The sequence below is a fragment of the Pelodiscus sinensis genome, chromosome 8 (assembly GCF_049634645.1).
Source record: "Pelodiscus sinensis isolate JC-2024 chromosome 8, ASM4963464v1, whole genome shotgun sequence".
Lineage (NCBI taxonomy): Eukaryota > Metazoa > Chordata > Testudines > Trionychidae > Pelodiscus > Pelodiscus sinensis.
In genome coordinates this window covers 28,361,051-28,379,306 of record NC_134718.1, presented here as the reverse complement: position 1 = coordinate 28,379,306, position 18,256 = coordinate 28,361,051, and the positions used below count along the sequence as shown (strand labels likewise).

At 43.5% G+C, this 18,256-nt stretch overlaps 1 protein-coding gene across 3 annotated transcripts in view; it reads right to left on the bottom strand.

Moving 5' to 3' along the window:
• TET1 (tet methylcytosine dioxygenase 1) overlaps window positions 1–11,764 on the bottom strand; it is a 139,808-nt gene extending 128,044 nt beyond the window's left edge. The window contains exons 1-2 of one of the 3 annotated variants that reach the window (XM_006125251.4): window positions 11,500–11,764; window positions 10,828–10,911 (exon numbers count right to left, since the gene is read on the bottom strand). The gene's annotated coding sequence lies outside the window, so the exon portion shown is untranslated. Of the gene's footprint in view, window positions 1–10,827; window positions 10,912–11,277; window positions 11,466–11,499 lie in introns of those variants that run through there. The other 2 variants (XM_006125252.4, XM_075934927.1) reach the window with 2 other exon arrangements.
• Between the last annotated feature and the right edge of the window lie 6,492 nt (window positions 11,765–18,256).

Below are 18,256 nucleotides of genomic sequence, written 5' to 3'. Positions count from 1 at the left end.
AACTCTGCCCTTATAAAGAAACATTCACAATTACTACAAGTTCTAAATAAGTGTCACATAGTTCTTAGAATGGTACATAAAAAGTACGGGACTCAAGATAGCTGCCCTGACTATCCAATGAATGGGAGGGCTCTGAAGACCTATGAGGAGGGTACTAGGCAGCACAGGAACTTTTTCAGAGGATCATAGGGGGACACAGAAAAAGAGGGAGAGATAAAAGCAGAGCAGGAAGTGACTACATTTTTCAAAATTTTGTGAATCTCACATTAAAGACATTGAAAAAGTATGAACATTCTTCCACAAATGCAGTCTGTAGTTGCGTATTAAAAAGTATTCCAGACTTTGAAAAGTTTGAGATCCTCATTTATATAACTTAAAGTATGGAAATTACAAGATTAACAGTCAACTTAGACTGGCCAGCACAACAGAGTTTGATCCTCTTACAAGTTTATAGGGAAAGCTATAAAGAAAGAAGTATTTTTTCCATCTTCGGAGGAAGAAGTATTTTATTATTATTTACCCCCTTCTAAGGACTGGTCTGTATTCAGAAACTTTACCAGCATAGTTATGTAGGTAATGACTCTCCTTTACAGGCAGTACCCGAGTTACACGGATCCGACTTATGTCGGATCCACAGTTACGAACGGGGATTTTCTCGCCATGGAGGACTGGAGCGGCGGGACACCTGGTCCCGCCGCCCGCCTCCTCCGGGGCGAGAAAAGCTGCTCCCCCTCTCCCTGGTCTGCTGGGGGAGCCAGCAGACCAGGGAGACGCTGAGCAAAGCCGCGGAGGACCCGGGCCAGACCGCGGCGCTGATCTGGAAGCGCCGCGGTCCGGCCCGGGTCCTCCGCCGCTTTGCTCCGCGTCTCCCTGGTCTGCTGGGGGGGGGGGGGGGGACGCAGCTAGTGCCCCCCCCCCAGCAGACCAGGGAGACGTGGAGCAAAGCCCGGGGCCTGTGGTAGAGCAGGTGGGGCGCTGCCGGTTGGTCCCGCAGCACCGCTCCTTGGCGCTACTGGACCAACCGGGCAGCACCCCAGCTGCTCTGCCCCAGGAATCCTGATTCAGCCACTGCTGATCAGTTTCAGCAGCGGCTGAATCAGGACACCTGGGGCAGAGCAGCTGGGGTGCTGCTGGGTTGGTCCAGTAGCGCCGAGGAGCGGCCACGCTACTGGACCAACCCAGCAGCACCCGAGCTGCTCTGCTCCAGGCGTCCCCAAGTCAGCCGCTGCTGAAACTGACCAGCAGCTGACTACAGGAAGCCCGAGGCAAAGTTGCTCTGCCCCGGGCTTCCTGGAATCAGCTGCTGATCAGTTTCAGCAGCAGCTGACTTGGGGACGCCTGGGGTTCTTAAGTTGAATCTGTATGTAAGTCGGAACTGGCGTCCAGATTCAGCTGCTGTTGAAACTGATCAGTTTCAGCAGCGGCTGAATCTGGATGCCAGTTCCGACTTACATACAGATTCAACTTAAGAACAAACCTACAGTCCCTATCTTGTACGTAACCCGGGGACTGCCTGTATATTGATATAAGTATACTAGTACAAGCCCCAATCTAGTTGCAGTTTCACTAGTATAATAGAAACAAAAAACAGGACTATGTAGCACTTTAAAGACTAACAAGATGGTTTAATAGGTGATGAGCTTTCGTGGGCCAGACCCACTTCCTCAGATCAAATAGTGGAAAAAAATTGTCACAACCATCCCTCCATCCCCCTTCTGTTCTGAAATTTGATTTGTCCTTTTCATATGTGTTCATTTTTTTTAATTGTATCCTTTGGTATATATGGTTGTGACAATTTTCTTCTACTATTTGATCTGAGGAAGTGGGTCTGGCCCACGAAAGCTCATCACCTATTAAACCATCTTGTTAGTCTTTAAAGTGCTACACAGTCCTGTTTTTTGTTTCAGCTGCACCAGACTAACACGGCTACATTTCTACCACTAGTATAATAAGCATTCTTTTACTGGTATATTTGTGTCTACAGAAAGATGGGATTGGTGCTTTCATGATAATAGCAAAGATAATACAGCAAAATGTTGAAGTACAGACAAAGCCTAACTAATTGCTTTCCCTCTTCCTCAGCAACCAATCAAAATTGGCTGGATAGATTGAAGGGGACTGCCTGATACCCCAGCATGTTTAGTAAACAGTAACTTCTCCCTCCTCCTCCTCCCCCCCTCCCCTCTCCCCCCCACGCATACACACACATTCATGCTGTTTGTTTTTCTAAAAGGGTTGTGAGTATTACAGTTAGCTACTTTGGACTAACTCTGCATCTCCCCTGCCCTGCCCCCACCAGTGTAGAATGTGAGAAGGGATCCCGTTAATAACTTTTTCACAGCTAGAGGGGGTGAGTGAAGATCTCAGATTATCTCCTTTGCTGCAGCTGCTGCTGTGGTGGGGAAACTGAGATTACTGTTTTTCATTCAAGCATACCCCAAATCACCACTTCAAGAGAGTTAAGGCTGAACACTTCAGCCAGCGGCAGATTTAGAGTTAGTGGGGCCCTATGCTCAGCTTCCTTTTTGCCCCTCCCGGGACCCAGCCAAGAAAAAGAACATTCACTCTCTGCCCCTCCCATTTTTCATTCTTTTTTCTTCATCCTCCTTCTAGATTATAAGTAATAAAAAGTAAATGAAAAAAAGTGAGGTGCCTTGCTTGTTTTTTAGTCTTCCCCCCCCCCCCCCCCCAGACTACTTGAAAATTGCTGAGGGTCTCTTTCCAAATTTTGTTTGTACCATTAGCTAACTATTGTAAAGAGATTTGGATAAGGGTGCTTTATTAAAAAAAACAAACATAATATCCATGGCTACGGAGGACAGCTTCAGGCACTCCAGTGGCCCTAGACTGACTGGCCCAGAGACATGGGCAGACCCCCACATGTGCTCTACCTAAAGATGAGGGGGGGCACAGTTCCATTGGCCACCTGAGTGCCCCAGGCTCTCCATCCCCTGCCTGCTCTCCCCCTCGCCTGTGGGCAGCCACCACTCACCAGGTGGTGGCCAGCAGCACAAACATGGGCAGGAAGGCTTCAGAGGAGCCCTGGGTAGCCACATAGCCAGCAGCCAGAGAGAAGCGGAGCTTTCCAGCTTCAAAGTGCTGCTTTTCTCTGACCAGCTCTGCAGCTGTCCCATTCTCCTCTGAAGCCTTCCACCCTGTGCTCGTGCTGTTCACCGCCTCCTGCCCTCTCTCCTGAGGCTGCAGCCTGCAGGTGAACCTCCCTGCTTTTCTGCCCTCCCCCACCCCCTACACACACACAGAGCTGCTGCCCCTTGCGCGGGAGGTGGTGCTGGATCTGTGCTGGACTGCCTAGCTCTGGGGGCCCCATGTCATTGGGAGGGCCCCGTGCTAGGGCACCGTATGTTTCATTGTAAATCTGCCTCTGACTCCAGCATTTTGCATGAGACCAAGGCAGGAAGATTTCCATGTGTTTCTCTCTTCAAAGACTTTGCTGAGGAAGGAGAAAAAAGCCAAGAGACTCATGCCCCTCCTATTTCTTCAAGGCAAACAAAGGAAGAAAATTAGATTTTAAAAGTAAAAGGTGACTTTAAAATGTTTTAAATGCCCATAGTAGGGGGTAGGAGACAGAAAGTTAAATACTGGAGTTTTGGTGTGGAGAAAGAATTAAATGGTGAAGTAGGGAGGGGGAAATTATTAAATGCTGGGAGGGGAAGGAGAACATAGTGAGAAGGGAGGGCTGGTGTGGGGGAATTCAGGGATGTAATAGTGGAATTACAAATATTAAGAGGGAGCAGAGAATTAAATGCTGTGTAAGGAGGAGTTAAGATGATAAAATCGTGAGCAAGGAAGAAAAACACAAACAGACTGTCAGTAAAAAGTGATGAACTGGGGAACAGAAGTGGTCTATGTGGGCAAGAACAAGCTAGGATTAATTAATAGTGGACTTGAATTGTTTGAATATGTTGGGACAAGCAGAGTATGGATTGGAAAAGGAGGAACATCTCAAAGACTGGACTGTGAAGGACAAAAAAAAGGGAGAATGAATGGCTTGAGTACAAAAAAAAGGAGGGTTATGGACATGGAAGGTTGGTTGAACAAGAGAGGGACTTGGAAGCACACACAAGTTCTGGATGACCCTTTCTAACACACAGAACACAGATACAGACTTTAAAAAAAAATCACAAGCTCTACAATCCACACACACTTTTTTCCTTTCCTCCTGTAATTTGTAACATGAAGAAGTGACAGACTGAAAGGGGAAAAATAAGTAGTGGAGATGAAAACACCACTTTAACTCTCATGCAGGAGGAGAGGAAGGAATTAGGAGTTTCTGTCCCACTAGGACTGCCAACACTCACTTTGTGCTATCAGAACACTGAGAAAGGAACAGGCACATACTCCTCAGATCAATCCTAGCCCCCCTGCTAGCAGCCAGTGCCCACACCCAGGGAGGTGCTGATGAATCCTACTCACTCAGCAAATGCTTCAATAGTGATACAGTAGAAGTCAGTTATGAACTTCTCAGGAATGGAGGTTGGTTGTAACTTTGAAATGTTTGTAGTTCTGAAGAAAGTGTTATAGTTGTTCTTTCAAAAAGCTGATGATTGAATATGACTTAATACAGTTTTGAAACTTTATTATGCATAAGAAAAATGCTGCTTTTAATCATCTTAATTTTAATGAAACAAGCACAGAAACAATTTATTTACCTTGTCTTTTTTTAAACTTTTTTTTTGTTTGTTTACATTTAACACAGTACTGTTCGGTACTTGCTTTGTTTAGGTTTTTGCTGCTACCTGATTGCATACTTCGAGTTCCAAATGAGGTTTGTGGTTAACTGGTCAGTTCATAACTTTCACGTTTGTAACCCTGGCCGTGTCCAGACTCAGGGGTTTTTTCGGGAAAAGTAGCCTTTTCCCGAAAAAACTTCCCCTGCGTCCAGACTCAAGCCGCGTTCTTTCGAAATTATTTCGAAAGAACGCGGCTTTTCTTTCGATGGCGGTAAACCTCAATTTACGAGGAAGAACGCCTTCTTTCGAAAGTTCCTCTTTCGAAAGAAGGCGTTCTTCAATGTAAAGAGGCCGTCTTCGAAAGAGAGCATCCAGACTCGCTGGGTGCTCTCCTTCGAAAAAGCGGATTTCTCTTTCGAAAGATCCACCTGCAGTCTAGACGCGATCTTTCGAAAGAGGCTCTTTCGAAAGATGCTTTCGAAAGAGCCTCTTTCGAAAGAAGCCTGAAGTCTAGACATAGCCCCTGAGGTGCTGCCATTAATAAATATTTACAAATTCATATTTCTCTGCTTTCTTATCAGATGTCACATATGTAAACAGGACTTACATTAATCTGATGTAATGAGTAAACCCAGATTAGGATTTTTTTTATACACAAGATCTTATTTTAATCTCACACTTGCACTGTGTTACTGACTTTCCCTTTTCCAGCAAGGAGCTAGAGATAATTCAGTCAGTGCATCAGATAAAACAAAATACAGGACTATGTAGCACTTTAAAGACTAACAAGAGGGTTTATTATTTTAGTATTTTGTTTCAGCTACACCAGACTAACACGGCTACATTTCTATCACTATTCTGCATCAGATAAAACGGTCTCATGAAGAGTAGATGGCATGACCTCTCAAGTGCAGAGTAATGTAACTTTACATCATCTAAACTTTTGTACCAGGAAAACAATCTACAATAACTTGTCATTGTCCAGATCTAATAAACTGTCAGTTTTAGGACCTTGCATAGATATGCAAAGCTATTCTGCTGACTCACCTAGCAGACAGACCAAGTGGGTCCTATTGTCTCCATTTCAGGAGCAGTAAAAGATTTGAGCAGAAGGAACTACAATCGGAATAGATGGGATCTGTAGAAACAATTCTAGAAATGTCACATGGAGCCTGACTCTGGGCTCCTGTGACGGCGCTTCAAAGTGTCCAGCCAGGGGTCAACGGGGACTCCCAACTGATCTCAGGATCCACACAGCACTGCAGCTTTGAAACATCGTGGGGTGCCTTACTTAGGGCTTCCACAGCGGTGTTTCAAAGTGACAGTGCTGCATGAAGCCTGAGGTCAGTGGGGAGTCCTCAGATGATCCCGGAATGCACGTGGCGCTGCCGCTTTGAAACATCACGGGGAGCCTGACTCTGGGCTCCCGTGGTGGCGTTTCAAAGCAGCAGTGTCACAAGGAGCCCTGGGTCTGGCCCCAGGCTCCACGCAGTGCTGCCAATTTTAAGTGCCTGCTCCATTCCTCCTTCCCTCCTCCTTCCCAGAAAGCTGCTGCTTTCTGATAAAGGCAGCAAAGGGGGAGAGTGACTAGTCGACAAGCTTGTCAACTCTCTCTAAGCATTTTCTTATTGGATAGGCTACTCCTTCACATCCCTAATTGCAAGTGTCTGCTTGTCTTATTACTGGTGTAAATGCAGAACAATTCCACTGATTTAAATAATGCCCCATATGCAAATATAACAGTGCTATAAAGCTAACCAAGAGCTAACTCTTCTAGTCTTACTTAGACAAAACTCCCATTGAGTTCCATGGGAGTTCACTTTGAGCAGCAGTTGCTGGAATTGGTCCCACATCACTGGCAAGCTGTGACAAAGCTAAATAGTTTTGAATTTACTCTGATTCTTCATATATTATAAAAATAAATCCTCCACATAACTATTTTCTTTATACTGGAGTATTTTAGAAGTAGTATGTTTGTTTATACAACAAATCCTATGGCACCTTGAAGACAAAGAGATGTATTTGGGCATAAGATTTTATGGACAAAGATCCACTGAGATGCAACAACTCCTTGTTGGTTTGTATATGTATATTTTTAGAAATCAGAGATTTGTATGACAAGAACCTTAGAAACTTTCATATAACTTATCTTTTAAAAAAAAAGTCCAGATACATGGTATTATAGACCAGATTTAGAAATATAGGAGTTGCCATTCTGGATCAAACCCAATGTCCAGCTCAGTATTTTGTCTCCAATAGTGACCAACACCAGATGCTTCAGAGGAAAATGCAAGAATTCTGCAATAGGCAGATGGGGGGTTGGGGTAGGGGGAAAAAAAAAATCAGCCTGCACATTATCTCTCAAACTAATTTCTAGCAGTTAGCAACTGACCTAAGCCCCAAAGCATATGGTTTTAATATCATTTCCAAGACTTGTGTTAGCATTGAGTCTCACATTAAGTTTTTCCTTTTTAATCAATCAATTTTGAATTTGCTATCTTCTAATTTAATGGGCTGTCCTCTGCTCTTGTGACAGGCAGATCAAGATCTTCTGTTTAGTCCCATTCATTATCAGGTCTTCCCTTTGTTTCTTTTCCTAAAATAAATAATCCCAATCTGTTCAGGTTCTCTTCTGATTTTTGTGTGTGTCTACTTATACTCATTACTCTGCTTTGAACCTCTTCAGATTCTGCAATATTCTGTTTGAGATGGATGACCAGTATGTCATAGTATTCCAGATGAGGCTTCACCACTTACATAATTACATCTTAATTTTTCCCATATTTTTCTCCATGAACATACCAGTCTCGGTGTAAACAGCCAAATCTGAATTTGTTCCTAAAATTTCTAATAGTTGTAACTGCAGAAATTGATTAAACTGTTTATGGACGTTTACTGTGTGCACACTGAATAAAGGACTATGGGCAATATGCACTGAAGACCAGTCTTTCTCCCATAAAATCCATGGCAAAAATCATTTTGGCAGATGCTAGATCAGACACTAGACCCCTATCCTGAAAACTGTTCTGCCCAGATGCAAAGATCTACCATGTGAAGCAGCATGTAGGATCAGATCCTTGGTGAGGCAAGGCTGCTTGATTCCTGGCTTAACCCTCCAAACTTCTGAGCACCTTTAATTCTGCAGGACTTTAATTGGACACAAGGATATTTATCATTTTGTAAGATTAAACTCTTGAACTACAATTTACAGTATGTACAATGAAGGGGACTGATAAGCACACTTGTTAGTGTTATGAAAATAAGACTATAAAAAGCCTTTCACAATTTTAGTTAAACAGAATGAAAAAAAGATTGGAAGATATGTGCATTAGCTGGTGCCATAAGAACAAAGAAATCTTCATAAATAATGGTATAAAATCACTTTAAAATTTGTATACTGGTGTGCATGGCTGGTGCAGTCTTAAAAGAGATGTGTTCCATGTTCAGTACAGTCAACCTTTGCTCCTAATGTTGTGAAATACTAAAACAAATGGTATCAACTGCTCTATTGTCCCCAAGTAATGTTTAAAGTCACATCACTCAAACTGAAGATAGTCCAAAGCATTTTTGAATTAACTGTTCCCCTCTCACACATAAGATTTATTCATGCCACCCTATTTTTGCACTAAAAATTGCTGAAATTTAAAAGTTGCACGTGTTTCTACTTTAAATAAAGTGGTTGAACCACTTGAACAAAAATGTAATTTAAAAAAATTAACCTTCAGGCAAAGACAAAGCCTGGAAAATTTCAGTCTGAAAGATGAGTGTTTTGGAAAGTAATAAGTAACTAAAAACAGAGTTTAAAATGCAATTGCTTAGACAAACATTCACAGCTGTTAATACCATGCCAATAAACATGAATAAAAAATTCAAAATATTATATCAAAGTTTTGTGTTTGCTGTGTAGAGATCAAAAATGCCAATGATTTTTTCACCCTTTTAAATTTAATTCTTTGATTACATGCTTTTCACAATCAATCCATCTGTACACACTCAAAATAGGATTTCTGTCCTGCCTAAGAAAGACTAGACATATTCCCTTCAGGTCACATTATGGCTATTCCTCAGCACTACAAACCACTGCTGTTACCTTTAGGGCTAACTAGGCTATTTCTCCAACTCTGCCCAGATACACAAACAGATTCTGATCAACTTCAATGAGAGCGAAAGGAGTATAGCACCTAACAGGCTTGGGCAAATTAATAGAATAACTACACCCAAAATAAATCTTTTATTTAAAAGTTACTGAAACCACCTGGAGAGATTTGTTAGAGACATTAAAGTTTACAAAAAGTATATAAAAATAAAGATTTCTATCGGCTTTCGTGTTTAAAAAGAAATCTAGAAGTCATTCTTTTAACGAGCGTCATTATTAAAATTATTTTAGATGTGTCATATTACCAAGGTATAGTTGTCCAGTTTTATAGTTCCCAAATTTTACAGGAAGATTTTAAATCTGGAGACATTAGGCCAGATTTATTCCTGGCATAATGCCATTGACAAGTTTGTTTACACAGCCTGATTCTTGTAGCTCCACGTGCACTGTGACAGCAGGGTGTTCATACCCTGCTCTGGATGCCTAGATGCACTCTTCCTTATACTCTTTAAAGGAATAGTATCTCATTAAGTTGAACAGCTGTTATGTAGCCAGAGATGCAAGTGAGGTAATAAATGTAAACACCTGCACAGATTATGTCAATTTGTAACTAGTTAAATTTATCCTAATGCAACTCCACTGACTTCCGCTATGTTACACCAGGAATGAATCAGGTCTATTTTTAATAGCATGTCTTTTCAGATAATAGGGATAAAAATTATAAGAATGTTAACCTCTGCCCCCTCCAAACAAGTCATGTGGCCCCAATCAATGCCACTCAGACAAGCCACCTGGCCCCAATCAATTCTATCCAGTAAACTACCCTACTCCCTCCAAATTCCCTGAAGACCAAGAGACACACAGGCTGTGTCTAGACTGGCATGATTTTGCGGAAATACTTTTAACGGAAAAGCTTTTCCGTTAAAAGTATTTCCGCAAAAGCACGTCTAGATTGGCACGGATGCTTTTGCTCAAAAAGTGCTTTTGTGCAAAAGCATCCGTGGCCAGTCTAGACGTGATTTTGCGCAACAAAGCCCCGATCGCCATTTTAGCCATCGGGGCTTTTTTGCACAAAACAGTTCTTCCCTGTCTACACTGGCCCTCTTGCACAAGTATTCTTGCGCAAGAGGGCTTTTTTCCGAGCAGGAGCGTGAAAGTATTTGTGCAAGAAGCACTGATTTTGTACATTACAAAGTCAGTGCTCTTGTGCAAATTCAAGCAGCCAGTGTAGACAGCTGGCAAGTTTTTGCGCAAAAGTGGGTGATTTTGCGCAAAATCTTGCCAGTCTAGACGCACCCACAGTAGACTATCTGGACAAGGTATCTCTCCAGCCTCACAAACCACCCTATCTTCAGCCTCCTTTCAACCTCTCAACTCCTACTACTTCACCCAGTCCCCAAACCATATGCTTCCATGTATTTGTCCAGGCAGGGAACTCAGCAGCTCCTCCTCAAGGCCAGCAATAAACTTTTCAGGAGAGGCCCAGTCTTCCTCCTTTTCTACTAGCAAAACACCCTTCTATGGGAGAAATTTTATGGTACTCCCCCACAAGTATCTGTGGAGCAGTAGCAACAGGAGCTACTTAATTGTGACTCACAATTAAGAAGTAGAGCTCCTGATGAGCCTCCATCTCAGCATATATTCTAAGTATCTCAATCTGAGTGGCCTCACTGGCCACATAAGCAAATGGCTGTCTCACTATCCTCATGTTTTTAGGAGTGTCTGAAACCAGCCCTGCAGGCAAGTTGTTATCTTTCCCCAGTTGCCTGTGTTATGATGGGCTCCTAAAATGAGAAATGTTGTTGAGCACAAATGTAGATGACTTGCCTTTTCTAATTAAGTGTTATGGAGTGCGTTATTGCAGTGTAAAATACTTGCCAGCTCCAAAAACAAGCAATTGGCATTGGTCCCATTTAAGGCAAAAGTGAGGATTTATTTTTGCAAGAAGTAGAAAAGTAGTAAGAGGTGGTCTCAAGCTACTATTGTAAATCCTCTCATGCAAAGGAGCCAAACAATGGCTGAAATTAGGCTTTCACTTACAGTGATGTAAATCGAGAGACTCCACACAGATTCATGGAGTTACACTGCTGTAAATCAATGAACAGACCAGAATTTGCTCCAGGGCTTTTAAAGAAAAAGAAAAAGAAAAACAAAATTACTTAGATTAACACCCTCACTCACCCACGTTGGATGCTGCATGACAGTTTCCTTTTAAAAGGCACAGTAAAGTCAAAACTCCTGGTCAATGTCCCTTTAATTGTTCCCTGTCCTTCCAGGGAGATTTAAGGCAGCTTTGCCCGCCTGGCGGGTTTTTCCAGACAATCTCTAGCAGCTATAACACAAACAAGGCAACAGTACAGAGAGAGCTCGAACTTCCCAGGTCTTAGCCAAAGACGCTGCCTTTCATTTAAATACAGAACAATATTCGCCCCCCCAATGTCTGTACGGAGCTCTATATCGCCCCACAAGAAAACTGCCTAGACAGCTTACCGACTAGTTGTAAGTTTTACGAGCTGCTTGGCTTGGTGTCCCCGATTGCACTTTCCACGTCTCTCCTACGGAGGCTGCCGCTAAACTTTGGAGCTATTGAAGTCCTTACTATACTTTCATCAAACCACCAAAGCAGACAAAAATCAGGCTCCATGCATTAAAGGGGGCTTCGCCGACGACTCGGGCGCGTTAACTGTTCGGGGATTAATTCTAAATACATACCAAGGCTGTTGCATTGTCGGTAGGGTACTAACAGGAAAGGGCGATCCGTGCATGGCTAGGAGAGCCACAGCTGGAGACGAGCAAGTGGAGTTCCATGGCTCGTGCGGCGCGTCGTGACCCTCCAAGCGACCAGCTCGGAGAGCGAAATAAGCCCCGTGCGGAATATGGAGGCACTGGGGAATAAAATGTGCTCTCCCCGGAAGGCTAGCCTCTCCCCAGGCCAGACCCTCTGGGAGGGAGGCTCGGCTATGCTTTCGCTGGTCCTACCCCTCCTAGTCGAAAGCAAAACGCGAGCTGGATCCCCTAGCTGGAGTGGGATTCCTTGCCCTGCCCTCTCTGGCCTCTCTAGGCAGGAGCCTGCCCTTTTCTTGTGTCCTAAAGGCACTGGAGAAATTAGCTGAGAATACCAAGGGAAGTGAAAAAGGTTCCATAATACAAGAGTTGCCTTCAGTGAAAGAGAAATGTTCCATCTGTTTACAGAATCGTTAGGGGAGATGAAATTTCACCCACCTCCTGCGACCATTGCGGGTTTATCCATTGGATTTCATTTTTAACCAGAAGTTTGCTGTGAGTGTATAGGGGCTTCAATCTAAAAACAGACACTGAAAATCATTTCAGACCCAACTTTTTGTCTTTAGTTTTTTAACAACCGTGCAAAACAAATTCTTTTATTAAGTATGGTGTGGAAGGTTATTTCATCATTAAAGTGCATCATCACCTTTCAGTTTGAGATGTCCAGTAGTGTGCCTGTGCAAATCATGAATGTATTAGATCTGAGGGCTCAACATTGGGTTGTTATTCAAAGTTGTGTGATAGTTGGTTTTAACCTTTGCCTTGTTATTTTTGACTCAAGCAAGGAGGGAATGTGCATTTGCCTATGCACATAGGTATGGGGGGAGGGATAGCTCAGTGGTTTGAGTATTAGTCTGCTTAAACCCCGGGTTACAAATTCAATCCTTGAGGCTGCCATTTAGGGATGGGGCAAATCTGTGAAGGGATGGTACTTAGCCCTGGGGTCTGGACTTGATTATCTCTCAACATCCTTTCCAGTTGTATGATATAGGTATACCATATCTCCATACATTAATATGCATCTCTGTGTTCATGACCCACAGCAGAACCAGCACCATAGGTGCTCAATTTATAGGCCATAGAGGAACAGAAGCTGCTGCCACTCCTTCCACATCTAGATGAGGATAAGCAAATATGCTGAGGAAGTTGGAAGAAAAATTAAAGTTTCTGTCCCACCTACCCCCTCCATAGGGATAAAAATAAGAAACTTCTCTGGTAGTCCCACTCTCCTAATATGCCTCTGTGTTATTCTTCACTGTACACTCCCCTCAACAGCTGGCATAGAAAAAACGAAAGTCAAGATTAGTTTACAAAACAACATTCTCAAGTGTGGGCATGATCCCCTCACACAAAGAAGGCAGACTCTGTACTTAATACCACCTGCTGCTATATTACAGAATGCCTTAAGCCTACTCATTTCTACAGCTTCTACATTCCCACATGTACCCTCCTGATGTAAGCCAGGAAGTTGCTAGCTAGTAGAGTCAAGCATACAAGGCACCACACAAAGCCAAAACATATGCTATGTGATATACATTACACATTAAGCCATCTGAAGTCACAACAAAGTTTTCATATCATGGTTAGACCCCTGACATTATCAAACAAACAAACAAGAGTTCTGTTATGGCAAACAAAAGTAAGGAACAACCCGAAAGCCTGAGTACTCTGTATCCCACTAGTCAAACATCTATCACCCACTGCAGACTAGGGATGTTAAATATCAGTTAGCTGAATAGTCGATTAACCACATGAATTCTTATCATTAGTCAACTATTCTGTAGTCCCCAGGGAGAAGGCCGGCACCCAGTGCGCTCTGGCCCCACTCCTGAGGAACCCCCTGCCACTCTGTGCTGCTGCTTCTTCTTTATCACAGGCAGCAGTGCAGGGTGCCAGGTGGGAGCTAGTCTGCAAGGGAAGCCAGTTTGAAAACCAGCTCCCTTCGTGGACTGGCTGCCTGTCGCCCCATACTGCTGCATCCAATACAGAGGCAGCAACATGGGGTGGCAGCAGCCCTTGTCTGGGGAGAGGTCTGAGCTTCAGACCCAGAGCAAGTCAGAACTGAGCTAGGCTGCCTGCCTGCCTGGCTCCTATTATACTTTAAATGCAGAGCCGCAGCAGGGATAGGTCCCGGACCTGGCACAAGATGGGACTGCGTTGGGCTGTTGGCCAACCTGCTAAAAAATGTACTGGCGGAAGGGAGGGGGAAATGCGTGTAGTCTATAACAGTGTTTCTCAACCAGTGGTACGAGTACCCTTAGGGGAACTTGAGAGAAGTCTGGGGGTATGTCAACACAACTATAATTTGGAGAAAACTGAATTTTTGTTTTAAGTTTTACAGCACTTTTTTATTTTTGTACTTTTTACACCCAAAAATGTTATCGCCTGTCCGGCTACGATTAAGTTGTTTAAACAGATGTGTTGCAATGGTAGAAAAAAAATTGTGTGTGTCTGAAAACTGTAGATACTGGGGGGTTTTATAATTTTTTTAAAAAGAGGTACTTTATAAAAAAAGGTTGAGAAACACTGGTCTATAGTATTCACCTATAAGCTTTTTCTTTTTGGTTAATCGACTACACTATTACATCCCTAGTACAGACAAACTCTGGACCATATGACATCTTAATCAATTCATCGCTGAAGTTGGCCAGTCTAAAGACATGGTTAAATGGGGCTATGTCTTTAGCCCCATTACCTGTGATATAGAGCCTCAAAACATGAAGCATCTCCTGCGATGCCAGCTGCTTGAGCACAAATACATTTCCAGTGGTCTGGTGGAGTCTAATGATTGGGCAATCGCATGTACATAGCTGTTATAAGAAGCAGCATGAGGACACAACAAAAATTCTCCCCGGGGCTATCTCCACCAAGGAAAAGAAACTTCAGTCAAAACTGCACACTACTTCCCAGAAATGAGAGGAGCTAGGAAGTGAAACAGGAAGTTAGAACACAGTCAGCCTTCCAAAATCCTTCACAGACAGATGCCATGTTTTATACTACAGTCAATACACTGGGATAGCTAGGGTGCTGCAGATTCTTCCCACAGGATGGAAGGAGTTTTTTGTCACTGTAAATAATCCACCTCTCCACTGCAGGTTGTCAGTTGAACTTTTATGTGTACCCAAGACTTTAAAATATTACTATTACTGTCTCAATCATTGTGTCTAACTGGAAATGTAGGCCATGCTCTCTTGTATCTTTAAATTGGGGAAATGGGCTATTTCTGTTGCTCTCCTGAAAACTGCTCCTGTGAGAGCAGGGATGGGAAATGCCTAGTTTCGGCCATTATGCCAAAATGATATTTCTCTGATGGTACTGTCTAGTTCTCCAGAATCTCAGGCCTGCTTTACACTTACAAGATAGGTTGACAGACATGGTTACAGCAAAACCTGAGAGTCACAAACCTGAGTGTTTTAACTATGACAACTTACCCCTCCCTCCCTGTGTAGACACAGGTAGTTCAACAGAAGAATGTTTCCGTAAACATAGCTACCACTTATCAGAGGTGGATTACATACAGTGGGGAGAAAAAAACCTATTGCTGTAGGATGCGTCTATATCATAGTGTTACAATAGCATAGCAGTGATGTTGTAGTACCCATAACATAGCTGTAGCCTCAGTTTTCATATAATATCAAACAGTAAGGCTGTGTCTAGACTACATGCCTCTGTCGTCAGAGGCATGTAGATTAGACACATAGGCAAAGGCAAATGAAGCCGCGATTTAAATGATCGGGGCTTCATTTACATTTACATGGCTGCCGCGCTGAGCCGACAAACAGCTGATCAGCTGTTTATCGGCTCAGCGCGCTAATCTGGACGCTCCCCTGCCGACATCAAAGCCCTTTGTCAGCAGCCCCGTTATTCCTCGTGGGACGAGGTTTACCAGGGCTGCCGACAAAGGGCTTTGATGTCGGCAGGGGAGCGTCCAGACTAGCGCGCTGAGGGGACAAACAGCTGTTTGTCGGCTCAGCAAGGCAGCCATGTAAATGTAAATGAAGCCATGATCATTTAAATCGCGGCTTCATTTGCCTTTGCCAAAACAACAAATCTACATGGCTCCGTCGACGGAGCCATGTAGTTTAGACATACCCTAAGTCTCTAGCTGTTTCAAAGACCCTTTCAAATGTGAACCAACCCATGCAAAGTTGAGTGTGCAGAGAAACCAGCATGCCTGTTGTGAGAGGTCTGAACTGTCCCATTTACCTCTGTTAAGTGCTAATATACGTACCCAGTTATTAATTTAAATGTCAACATTATTTAATGCTTCTTGTTAGAAAAGCAAGGGAGGATCAGAGATCTCCAAATTTAACTGACACACACCTCATTTTGGTCCCATAAGTACCAAAACATAAGAACATAACATAAGAACATAAGAACGGCCGTACTGGGTCAGACCAAAGGTCCATCTAGCCCAGTATCCTGTCTACCGACAGTGGCCAGCACCAGGTGCCCCAGAGAGGGTGGACCGAAGACAATGATCAAGCGATCTGTCTCCTGCCATCCCTCTCCAGTCTCTGACAGACAGAGGCCAAAGACACCATTTTATCCCCTGGCTAATAGCCTTTTATGGACCTAACCTCCATGACATTATCTAGCTTCTCTTTAAACTCTATTATAGTCCTAGCCTTCACAGCTTCCTCTGTCAAGGAGTTCCACAGGTTGACTACACGCTGTGTGAAGAATTTTCTTTTATTAGTTTTAAACCTGCTCCCCATTAATTTCATTTGGTGTCCTCTAGTTCTTCTATTTAGGGAACTAATAAATAACTTTTCTTTATCGGCTCTCTCCACACCACTCATGATTTTATAGACCTCTATCATATCCCCCCTCAGTCTCCTCTTTTCTAAACTGAAAAGTCCCAGTCGCTTTAACCTCTCCTCATACGGGACCGTTCCAAACCCCTAATCATTTTAGTTGCCCTTTTCTGAACCCTTTCCAAGGCCAAAATATCTTTTTTGAGGTGAGGAGACCACATCTGTACACAGTATTCCAGATGTGGGCGTACCATAGTTTTATACAGGGGCAGTAAGATATTCTGGGTCTTATTTTCTATCCCTTTCCTAATAATTCCTAGCATCCTATTTGCCTTTTTGACCGCCGCTGCACATTGTGTGGAAGTTTTCAGAGAACTGTCCACGATAACTCCAAGATCTCTTTCCTGATTTGTCATAGCCAAATTAGCCCCCATCATACTGTACGTATGGTTGAGGTTATTTTTCCCGATGTGCATTACTTTACACTTATCCACATTAAATTTCATTTGCCATTTTGTTGCCCAATCACTCAAGTAGGCAGCACTTGTCAGATATCACCATTGATCTCTCCTCGCCTAATCAAGATTTAGTAAACTTCCAGGAGTCTACCAGAACCCATGGACATAGTTCAACTTCACCAAGGGACAGTCCAACTCAAATAGGCCAGTGGAACCAAGCAACACACATAATCATATTTTGAACAGCTGTGGCTATTTTTGGTGATTCACACAAGTGGAGATTATTTTGAAGTTGGAGTTTGGAAGGTGCCACCCCCCCTCCCAACCAATTTGATTTCTTCTAGAGAGACTGTTCTTGCACAGAGATAGATCCTAGCACCTCTTTCATTGCAAAAATTGTTCTTGTTAAAAGAAAAGGGAGTCCTGACCTGCTTCAGATGGTATGTCTACACTGTTAACATAAATTGAGGATTAGTGGGAGTCAAATCCACAGACACAGGGTTTTTAAGATCAGAGCTTGAGTATTCACACTCATTGGTAACTCTAAGTCTAAAATTTCTGGACTCAGGCCCCAAACCTGGGATACCAACATCAACATGGCAGTTTGCTGACCCAGATCAAACCACCATATCCCAGGCTTCCCAGTGCCTTCCCAGCTGTGGCTGCTCTAACTGAGTTTAGGGTGCAATGTGGAACAACCTGACTGTCCAAACACACATTACAGGAAGTTGCCACAAACTGCAAAGTTCCTAAAACATCCTGCAAATCTGTCTTTTGGGTCTACATGCTCCTGGTAAACACACCAGCAACATGGAAGAGTTACTCTTTGAAGAGCTTCTCTTGTGTTTTTTTCCCCAAACACTGGTGGACATTATGACAGATTTTCTGACGTATCAATCATTCCTGATGGAGAAGATATAGACATTAAAGGCTTGAACTGGCTGATGTTCCTCATGACTCTTGGTATGGCCTACATACTACATACTACATAGATCAGCCTTTTGGGAGCCAGCCAACAAGCACAAGGCTGATGGGATTACATTGGCTACATCTAGACTGCAAGCTTCTTTCAGAATAAGCTTTTCCGGAAGAGATCTTCCGGAAAAGCTTATTTTGAAAGAGAGCATCCACACTGAGGGTGTGTCTAGACTACATGCCTCCTTCGACGGAGGCATGTAGATTAGCCAGATCGGAAGAGGGAAATGAAGCCGCGATTAAAATAATCGCGGCTTCATTTAAATTTAAATGGCTGCCCCGATCTGCCGATCAGCTGTTTGTCGGCAGATCGGGGGAGTCTGGACGCGATGCCCCGACAAAGAAGCCTTTCTTCATCGACACAGGTAAACCTGGTTTCACGAGGCTTACCTGTGTCGATGAAGAAAGGCTTCTTTGTCGGGGCATCGCGTCCAGACTCCCCCGATCTGCCGACAAACAGCTGATCGGCAGATCGGGGCAGCCATTTAAATTTAA